Source organism: Microtus oregoni, unplaced genomic scaffold (assembly GCF_018167655.1).
Source record: "Microtus oregoni isolate MIOR12 unplaced genomic scaffold, Mior012 000012F_ref0000307, whole genome shotgun sequence".
NCBI classification, from domain to species: Eukaryota; Metazoa; Chordata; class Mammalia; order Rodentia; family Cricetidae; genus Microtus; species Microtus oregoni.
Window position 1 is genome coordinate 30390473 of NW_024543071.1, and position 9254 is coordinate 30399726.

Consider the following 9254-nt stretch of genomic DNA (forward strand, 5'->3'; position numbering starts at 1 on the left):
AGACCAGAAGAGGGCAACAGAGCAGACCTCATTACAGATGGTTGTGAGCCACCATGTGGTTGCCGGGAATTGAACTCAGGACCTTTGGAAGAGCAGGCAATGCTCTTAACCACTGAGCCATCTCTCCAGCCCCCCAACTATGTTTTTTTTAAAGAGCAGAAAGCAGCCATATTATTTTCCTAAATGTTGCTCTTTTAAATTTTTCATTTAAATCCAGCACAGCAAAAGTCAATAATGGCATCCTGACTATGAGGTTAGGTGATAGAAACTGGCTAAGACCCCAAAAGTGAACCACCCCCCAATAAACACGGAAGATGTCCTGGTCTCCTTTGACAGCTCCATCCTTGGAGGCCAAAGATAGTGAACAGTATTTAAGCCAAAATGTCTTTAGCTCTACCCTAGAGGCCAAGGATGCCAGAAAGGGGGTGCAGTCTGGTTTCTTGTTTTTCTTCCTAAATGAATACCTCTTTCCAGGTAACCATATGTAAGAATGTGAGTAAAACTGACAGGTACCCTGACACCTTGTAATATGTATGTATGTAGCTAGCCAGTTCATACTCCCTCTGTACCTCATCAAGCCTTACTAAGTCAGCAGCCCTCATTGGTACCCTGTTCTCAGGGATCTGCTCCTGTAGTACAGGGGGATCACCTGCTCGCTCTCTTAAACTCCCACCTCAAAATCTATGCTCAATTTCTCCCTAAAATTCAGCCTCTGGGGACCATACATTTCATTCTTCAAATTTGTGCAGTGAGACCCTGGAAACCACTGGGTCATTGTGAATATGAGCATCCAGCACCCCAATTCCTGGGCTTAGTTCATCAAGAGTCAAGGAAGGGTCTGTCACTCTTAAGGATACCTCCAAAATTTCCTGTATCTCTGGGATACCCTTTGACATACATAGTGATTTTTTTTTCATGTTTCCAAGCGTCTCTCTGTCTCTGTCCCTGTCTTTGCCTCTCTCTATGTCTGTCTCCCTCTGTTTCTCTGTCTCTCTGTCTCTCTCTGTCTCTCTCTCTCTCTGTCTCTCTCTCTCTCATTCATGCACACACGCGCGCACACTCGCCAGGCTATTGCGTGCTCATTGCTCCTCAGGAAAAGTGAGAACACTCTGGTCCAGTGCATAGCTGCTGGCAACCCTGTGTTAGTCAGCTGTGTCTCTAGACCAGAGTCCCACAAACTGGGAGCCGACAGTGAGCAGAATTCATTGGCTCACAGTTCAGAAGGCTGAGAAGTCCAGCAAAGGGGCTGGCATCTGCCAATGGCCTCTTGCTGACTGATCACATGGTAGAAACTCTGGAAGATAGAACAGCAGCAAAGATTCAGGGCACCACACTCCCTGACCAACTCACAAATTCCCTCCTAGAGAAAGAAAGAAAGAAAGAAAGAAAGAAAGAAAGAAAAATGACTTTTTTTGGGGGGGGGGTACCAAAATTTTTTGTTTAAAGAAATGATACAAATTAAAGAACTTAAGCAGATGTTTCGGTGCGACTCATAGAAAAGATAAAGGCAGCCCGACATGCACGCACTGCCTCAGTGACCAGTGAAGTCACTGTGGCTCTGGGGAAGTCAGCTTAGCTGCCATTACTGTGGCCCAGGGTGTGCTGGTCAAACAGATATTCTGCCATGCCAGCTTCAATGGCTCCCATCTTGCGCAAGTTGGTCACGTGGTCACCCAGTTCCTTGATGGATTTCACCTGCTCACTCAGGTAACGCGTCTCAATTAAGCCACACAAGTGGAGGTCGTTTTTGTCAGCAGCCTGTTTGTGCAGTTCCAGTAGTGACTGATTCGCACTCTTTTCCAGGTGCAGTGAGCACTCCATTGCATTCAGCCCGTTCTCCCAGTCATTACGGTCTGGTTTCTTGATATCCTGCAGGAAGATTCGGCCGCCTCGTTCATTCTGCAGCTTCATCAGTTTCTCAGCGTGTTCTCTCTTCTCATGAGATTGGTGGAGAAAATATTTGGCGAAGTTCCTCAGAGCCACAGCATCCCGGTCGAAGTAGCAAGACATAGACAGGTAGACGTAGGAGGCATATAGTTCCAGGTTGATCTGGCGGTTGAGGGCAGCCTCCGAGTCCTGGTGGTAGTTCTGGCGCACTTGAGAGGGAGGCACGGTGGTCATGGCAGCGGCTGGGCAAGGCGTGGTGGCGACGCTGGAGCAGCTGAGGGGGCAGAGGGTTCTGGCCTGGAGCAGCCGGCTGGGGTCGGAGGGGTGGAGCGCCGGGTTCTGTTCAAGCAACTTTTGAAGCAGGAAACCGCGGCGACTCTGCGTGAGAACGTCTCCTGATTATCTCTTTAAAAAGCTTTTAACGATGTCACAATGCTTGCGTTTCAACACGACGTTTGTTTGTCTATGGTTGAGTCTCCCGGTGTAGCCCGGTCTGGCTTTCAGCTCCTGTTTCCAGGTGATCTTTCTACTTTAGCTTCTTGAGGAGCTTTGAGCAGAGGCACGTGGCACCATGGTGGGGCTCTTTGTGAGTGGAAGGCTCATTCAAACCATAGCAACCAACCCTCCCCTATAGTACCGAAGATTCCCTGACCTAAAATAGGGTGAGGACGTGGAGAATGTGCTGAGACAAGGCCTCAGGGCGAGGAGCAATAACTTCCCTGAGGCAAGAGAAAGCAGGTTATGGGCCAAGCAGCTCACATCCTGGGAGCAGATGTGTCCCCAGCTGAAGGTGCCAGAAGGCACAACCTACGCAGTAACAGCACTTGCCAGAGGCAAAGAGCAGAGCCCTGTTTGAACCTAGCTTTAGTGACGTTTGTTCCCAGCGCTCCACGGAAATGGGTTCATTTGAAGGTCCCAGGCAGCTGTGAGAATCTCAATCTCAATCCCTCCCTCCCTCCCTCCCTCCCTCCTTCCCTCTCTCTCCTTTCTCCCGTCTCTCCCTCTCTGTCTCTGTCTCTCTTTGTGTGTGTGTGTGTGTGTGTGTGTGTGTGTTCAGAGCCCTTCAAACTGGCCTTGTTTTGATTTGAGAGCTTCCTCTCAGCGACACTGACCCCTGACCCCTTGCCCTCACTGTCTCAGGTACAGTGGTTCTCTGATCATCTCATTTGACAGCTTGGCCTGCCTTGCAGCCATCAATCACCTTGCCTCCTCACTGGACAGAGTTGGTGTCCCATATATGACCGTGGGTGATCAAAACACAAAGAACACCTTGTCTTTGGTCAGTGTGTGGCTGCTTGCTCATAGGTATTAATTAGTAACTGCCTTTTCATAAACCTATGTGCACATACAACAGCAGTTGCCATGTGTCATCTTAGAAGGCTTAAAAGAGAGTTTTTTTTGGGGCGGGGGGGGGGGCTGGGCAGTTGTGGCGCACTTCTTTAATCCCAGCACTTGGAAGCAGAGGCAGGCAGATCTCAGTGAGTCTGAGACCAGCCTGGTCTACAGAGTGAATTCCAGGACAGCCAGAGCTACACAGAGAAACCCTGTCTCAAAAACAAACAAAACCCAAAAAGGAACATTTCTTTTTAAAATGTGAACCAGATGGACAAGGTGGTGCACACCTTTAATCTCAGCCCTCAGGAGCAGAGGCAGGAGGATCGTTGTGAGTTTGAGGACAGCCTGCACTATACAGTAAGTTCTAGGCCAGTCAGGGCTACAAAATCAGACCTTCTCTCTCTCTCTCTCTCTCTCTCTCTCTCTCTCTCTCTCTCAGAGCGAGACCAAAGGAGTTTAAACTGTTAATGTTTAAGATATCTATTATGGTGTTATTAAACTCTAATCATTTAATAAACAGTGGCTGCTAATTCAACAAAAGAAATAGTTTCTTTTTCCTCTTTTGGGGACAGTGCTTTGAGGCACTCAGAATGGTCCAGTGTTTGACATGCTGTCATAGGCTTTTCTACGATACAGCCTCTAACAAAGCTAGGCCTTCTCGAACCCCTGGTAATAGGATTCTTTACCTTTATACCAAAAAGGTTGGGAAAGCACCCCAGTACACATGTGGTATGCAGCCAGGCAGACTCCCAGGGTTCATGTCGTAAGACCTAAAGTCCTGATGATACTGTCTAAAATGAAGAGGCAGTCATCAGTGCCTACTGTGGCCCCATGTGTCCTAAGGGTACCTGTTACAGGACAGGGTGTGCTTTCTTACTGGGCAGGAAATGGTTGTGAAAGTGTTGAAGGCACAAACTCAGAATCGGCTTTTTGTAAGTTAAGAAAAACTGGGCAGAGTGGGGTGTAGTGGGGGTGGGGAGAGGTGGGTGCTTGTGACTTATGGCCACTGGAGGGATGATCTGTGGCATCTGTAGAACTTCACTGACAGCCTCATCCGAACACTGAGCTCAGCTCCTTAGTCTCCCATTCACTCGTGTCGAGTTAGTGCCTTGCCGGTCAAGTGTTGGATATTAAAGTGGATGAAACAGAGCTGGTGAAGTGACTGAGTGGTTAAAGCCACTTGCCCCCAGGTCTGACGACCTGAGTTTGAGCCTTCGGACCTACAGGGCAGAAGGAGAAAACCCATTTCCTCAAGTTGTCCTCTGACTGCCACATGCGCACTGGTGCCTGCACCCTTCCCCCCACTCACACACTAATAAATAGAACTTGAAAAATGAACGGACCAGAACTTATGTTGGCATTGTGTTTCCGCTGACAGTAAAATCGATGCCTAAAATTTACCCCACCTCCAAGTTCCTCTTTATAAACGTCTTTGAGATGATTGGACATCTAAGAAACCTTGACTAGGATCTTTAAAATTCTGATATCAGCACCCATGCGCAAAGGGGGTATGTTTTCCCAACGTGTATCTAAGGCCATGCTTACGTTTGCTTAACTGAGTGCTTGTTGAGAGTCAACTGGAATGGCTGTAAATGTAGCCGTGTAGCCTGGTCCTGTGCTGTGCCCAGTGGATAGTAGCTAACACAGTGACTCCCAGTGCCTCTCTGCACGGACCATCAACCCAGAGCCAGGCCACGCTCATGCAAAATTAACACAGTGTTTCTTAAGAAATAATGTAAAGCTTTGGAAAAGTTACGCTAAGTTGGGGTAGTAGGCACCGAGCACCTGGAACCCTAATTATATCTTTTCTGACTCACGGCAGGCATTGCTATCTGATCAGGAGCCTTTGCCATAGAACCTGGCTTCAGCTGTGGAATCTTCTCAGCAAAAGATGTAATCGTTCACCATCTCCAGGCCAGGAGAAAGAGGCCGGAAGTCAAGAAACTCTTTCTTGTTTCAAGGAAAGGTTGCGGAGTTTTCGGGTGTCGTTAAATTCCACTGAACCAGTGTTAACCCACGTCTGAAACAGAGACTGTGTTTCATAGAGTCATCCCATACAGTTATTAGGGGATAGAGAGGAATGAAGACGTGTCGGGAGATTGAGCAGAACAAGGCTCTCCTGGGAGAGCAGTGAGAGCCCCATCACTTACAAAAAGCCCAAAGGCCCACCTCTGCCTGCAAGGGAGTTCTGCCAAGGCACGCTTAAGACAGATACGATCTGGGCTGGGTTTGGGAGTTCTGTGGGTTTGTTTGGTTTGCTTTTTGAAACAGAGGTCCTGGCTTGTGAACCATGCTAGCCTCACACTCGCTATTGTCCTCTTGCCTCTGCCTCCAGCTAGGATCTTGCCTCACAAGGACTTTTCTTGGGCCAGTGGGATGGCTCAACAGGTAAAGGTGCTTGCTTGAGTCCCCAGAACTCAGTGGTAGTATGACGACCGGGGCTATGACGTACCTTGCCCCCCCCCCCGTTCAATTAAAATAAATAATTAAAAATAAAAAGTGAATGCAGTAACATTTTAAAAAGGGTTTTCTTCTTACAAATAAGGAAGAAAAAAGGAGAAGAGAAAGCACAATGAGAGAGAAGGGGAAGAAGGAAACACAGCCTGGAGGCAGAGACACCCGGATAAGGGCTCCAGTCCGGTTAGGCCTCTTGCTCAATCTACATGGAGTTTGCAGTGGGTTCTAGGCTTCTGTAGGCCCCACAGTCTCACTCACCTGGGAGGACACCCACCGTCAGGGTTCCTGGAGGTGTCACATGACTTCAAGTTTATAAGGACCAGTGCCAAGCTGGGCGCATAGGAAGGGTTTAGCGAACTCAGCAACTTGACCCTGCCCAGTCTCACAACGGTAGGAAGTGAATTTCTCATCCATTTATCCATCCTTTCAGCTCCCCTGAGCAGCCTCACTTTGTGCTGAGCAGGAGAGGGTATGGGTTGATAGTAAACACTGTTTTGATCTAGGACCATCAGGAGGCCAAAGATGGCCGTTTTGTGCAATGTGAATGGCGGCCCCCCCTCATCCTTCAGACTTCTCCCACAGATTTACTCCATTCGCTTTCGAAGGCACCTTTCCAGACAACCGGGACATCCACCCCGGAGGAACAGGTAGGCCTCCCTGGTGTACGGTGGGTGCGGGCTCACAGAAGGAGCACTGGGAATGTTTGCCGGCTCTGTGTGCCCTGTAGTGAGGCCGGGAGCAGGAAGAGAGGAGTCCTGCCTTTCCTAAAGAAGTAACCTGGATGCCAACAGTTCTAGAGTATCCTGAATGGTTCTTCTCTGCAAGTCCTGAGAGTCCGTATGAGTGCCGGCTCCACGTGCTCTTATTGGGTGAACCCCAATAGTGCACACCCTCTTTGTGACACTTTTCAGACTGGGACCTGAAATATAATCACTCTCATGTGTTGGGTTAGTCCCTCACCATCCCTGCTTGCCCCAAATGGGGCTCCAGGCACCGACTCAGAGCCCTTTGCGCCACAATCTGCCTCCAGGACATTCTCACTGACCTTAGCTTTCTCAGTTTTCATGCTGGGATCATGGTAGCCCTGTATTTACTTTAGGAACAATGGCCCAGTGTTGGGTAACTCAGTGCTTGCAATGGCTTTGTAACTTTGAGTAGTGAGCATTGACTACATTTAATCCCCAGTCAGGCTCCCAACAGGCCCACACATCCCAGGATTTTCACGGAGGCAGCCTACACTTACAACTGAAAACTTATTCAGAATATTGTGAGGTGTTCTTTGCTCGGCAAGTTTTAAAAACATTTATTTGGAAAGGGAGGGCATGTGTGTACCCCGGCACATGTTGGAGGTCAACGTGTACAAGTCAGTTCTCTCCTTCGAACATGTGGGGCCTGGAGATCCAACCAAGGTCGTCAGACTGGGTATTTCCTTATCCACTGAGTCATCCAGCCGGCCCCTATGTGATGTTTTAAAAATAGCTCAATTGCAAAGTTCTTTACTGTGAACTACAGGGATGACAGCACCTGTCACAATGGCCGAAGGTTGGACATCACTCCCCATCTGCCATATGGTGGAGTGAGTGAGGGAGAGCTGCCCTCCCCATCTCCCACCCTCACAGCCTGTAGGGGGTGGGGCAAGGAGAGCTGGTCCTGAAGTCATGGAAGTGGGAGAGCTGGCCTTGCCCCTCACCAGCTGCAGCACTCCAGGGAATGGGCTCTGCACCTTGCCTGGGCCACACAGTAGAGCTGATCCTCTTGGGGGTGCAGAGCAGGAGGGCTGACCCTCCCCCATCTGCCATGTGGTGGCATGAATGAAGGAAAGATGCCCCCCCCCCACCTCAGCCCTTGTCACCTGCAGCGGGCAGGAGAGCTGGCCCTGGTGGCGTCGGTGCAGGTAAGCCTGTCCCAGGTGCGTGAGAGCAGAACTGGCCCTGTTCCTCGCTGCAGTGGGTGAGCTGGCCAGGGCAGTGCTGGAGACCTCGTCCTGGTGGTGTCAATGAGAGAAAGCTGGCAGCTTGACCAATCCAGCTACCACCCATGTTGTTGGAGGCTGCCTGTTTGTTCCCGGATGCTCTGACCCAAAATAGCCACACAGAAACTATTAATTAAATCACTGCTTGGCCTATTGGCTCTAGCTTCTTATTGGCTAGGTCTTACATCCTAAGCTAGCCCATCTCTATTAATCTGTGGATCACCACATGGCTGTGGCTTATCGGGTGAAGTTCCATCCCCATTGTCCGTCTCCAGCGGGGCTACATGGTGTCTCCTGACTCTGCCTTCTTTCTCCCAGCATTCACTATAGTTTTCCCTACCTCTATTCTGTCCTATCATAGGCCCAAGACAGTTTCATTATTAACCAATGGTATTCACAGCATATAGAGGGGAATTCCACATCACCTCCCCTTTTCTGTTTAAATAAAAAGGAAGGTTTTAACTTTAACATAGTAATTACATATCACAAAATAGTTATCAAGCAAGAATTACAGTTATAATATTTATATATACTTTCTCTTTTATAACTAAGAAAAACTGTAATTATCTATTCTTTAACTCCATCAGAGACTCCAGAAAGAACAAACAGGAAGTACATTGTAAGCAACTTCCAAAACTCTAGAATTGACAGAGACATCTTGCTTCCTGGACAGTCACCCAAAGTTCTTCTGTAACACTAGAGCATCCGTCTTCAGCCTACCTATAGGACCATAGTATCCAGCAGACTTTTCTACGAAGCAGGAAATTTCAAAGACAGTTCTGCCTATGTTGGCAGTTTGTCAGTCACTTTTTTCTGTGTCCTGCAGAATATCTAGCAGACTCTTTCATGAAGCAGGAACCACGAAGCATCATCTCACTTTTAGGCAAGTTCAGCAGTAATTTCTCTGTGGGTCTTGCATGTCCAGTTCATACAGCATAGCATCAAGCAGTCCAAGCAAGAGCAGTTTCTTGTCCAAATGGCTTACAAACTCCATAAGGAGCCTCTTCAATGCCCATCTTCCTTCCAGTAGATTGGGGGTTTATTAGGAGTACACATTGCTGGGCATTCAACATCTGCCAACTCTCTAGGGACAAGGCCCTGGGATCTGTTTACATAAACTTTCCAGGTGAAAACACCTTCCTGGAGAATCTAGCATCATGACATTTTGTGTCCACATGCTGCTAATTCTGAGACAGAAGCACTTAAGAGCAAACCCTGGGAGCATGCTCTGCCTTCTTCCCTTCTCCTAAAGCTGGATATAAATGTCCCTGCACCTCCTGTGCCCGGATGATTGCCCAAGGCCCAGAGCTGGAGAGTTGGTCTTTGGATACGTTTGCACAAACAACCTCAAACAATTCTTTCCCCGTGTGTTTCTCGTCTCTGTCCTACAATGTCCCACCTCTCGAGGCCAGTTTTCACTTTTCTGGGAAGCCCCTTGTAGATAAAAGCATTAACACTGATAAAGGGGAGGCCTTCTCTCCTGCCATATAACTTTTATCAGCTTAATCGAGCCTCCCCCTCCCCTGGCCACTAAACAACTAAATTAAGAAGAGTTTCCCTTTTCCTACAGTCTGAAAGAGGGAAGGATTTCTCTTTGGGTTAC

The 9254-nt window shown here is 48.5% G+C and overlaps 1 pseudogene; it reads right to left on the reverse strand.

Moving 5' to 3' along the window:
• Positions 1-1572: 1572 nt before the first annotated feature.
• Positions 1573-7718, reverse strand: LOC121454705 (annotated as a pseudogene).
• Positions 7719-9254: the final 1536 nt, after the last annotated feature.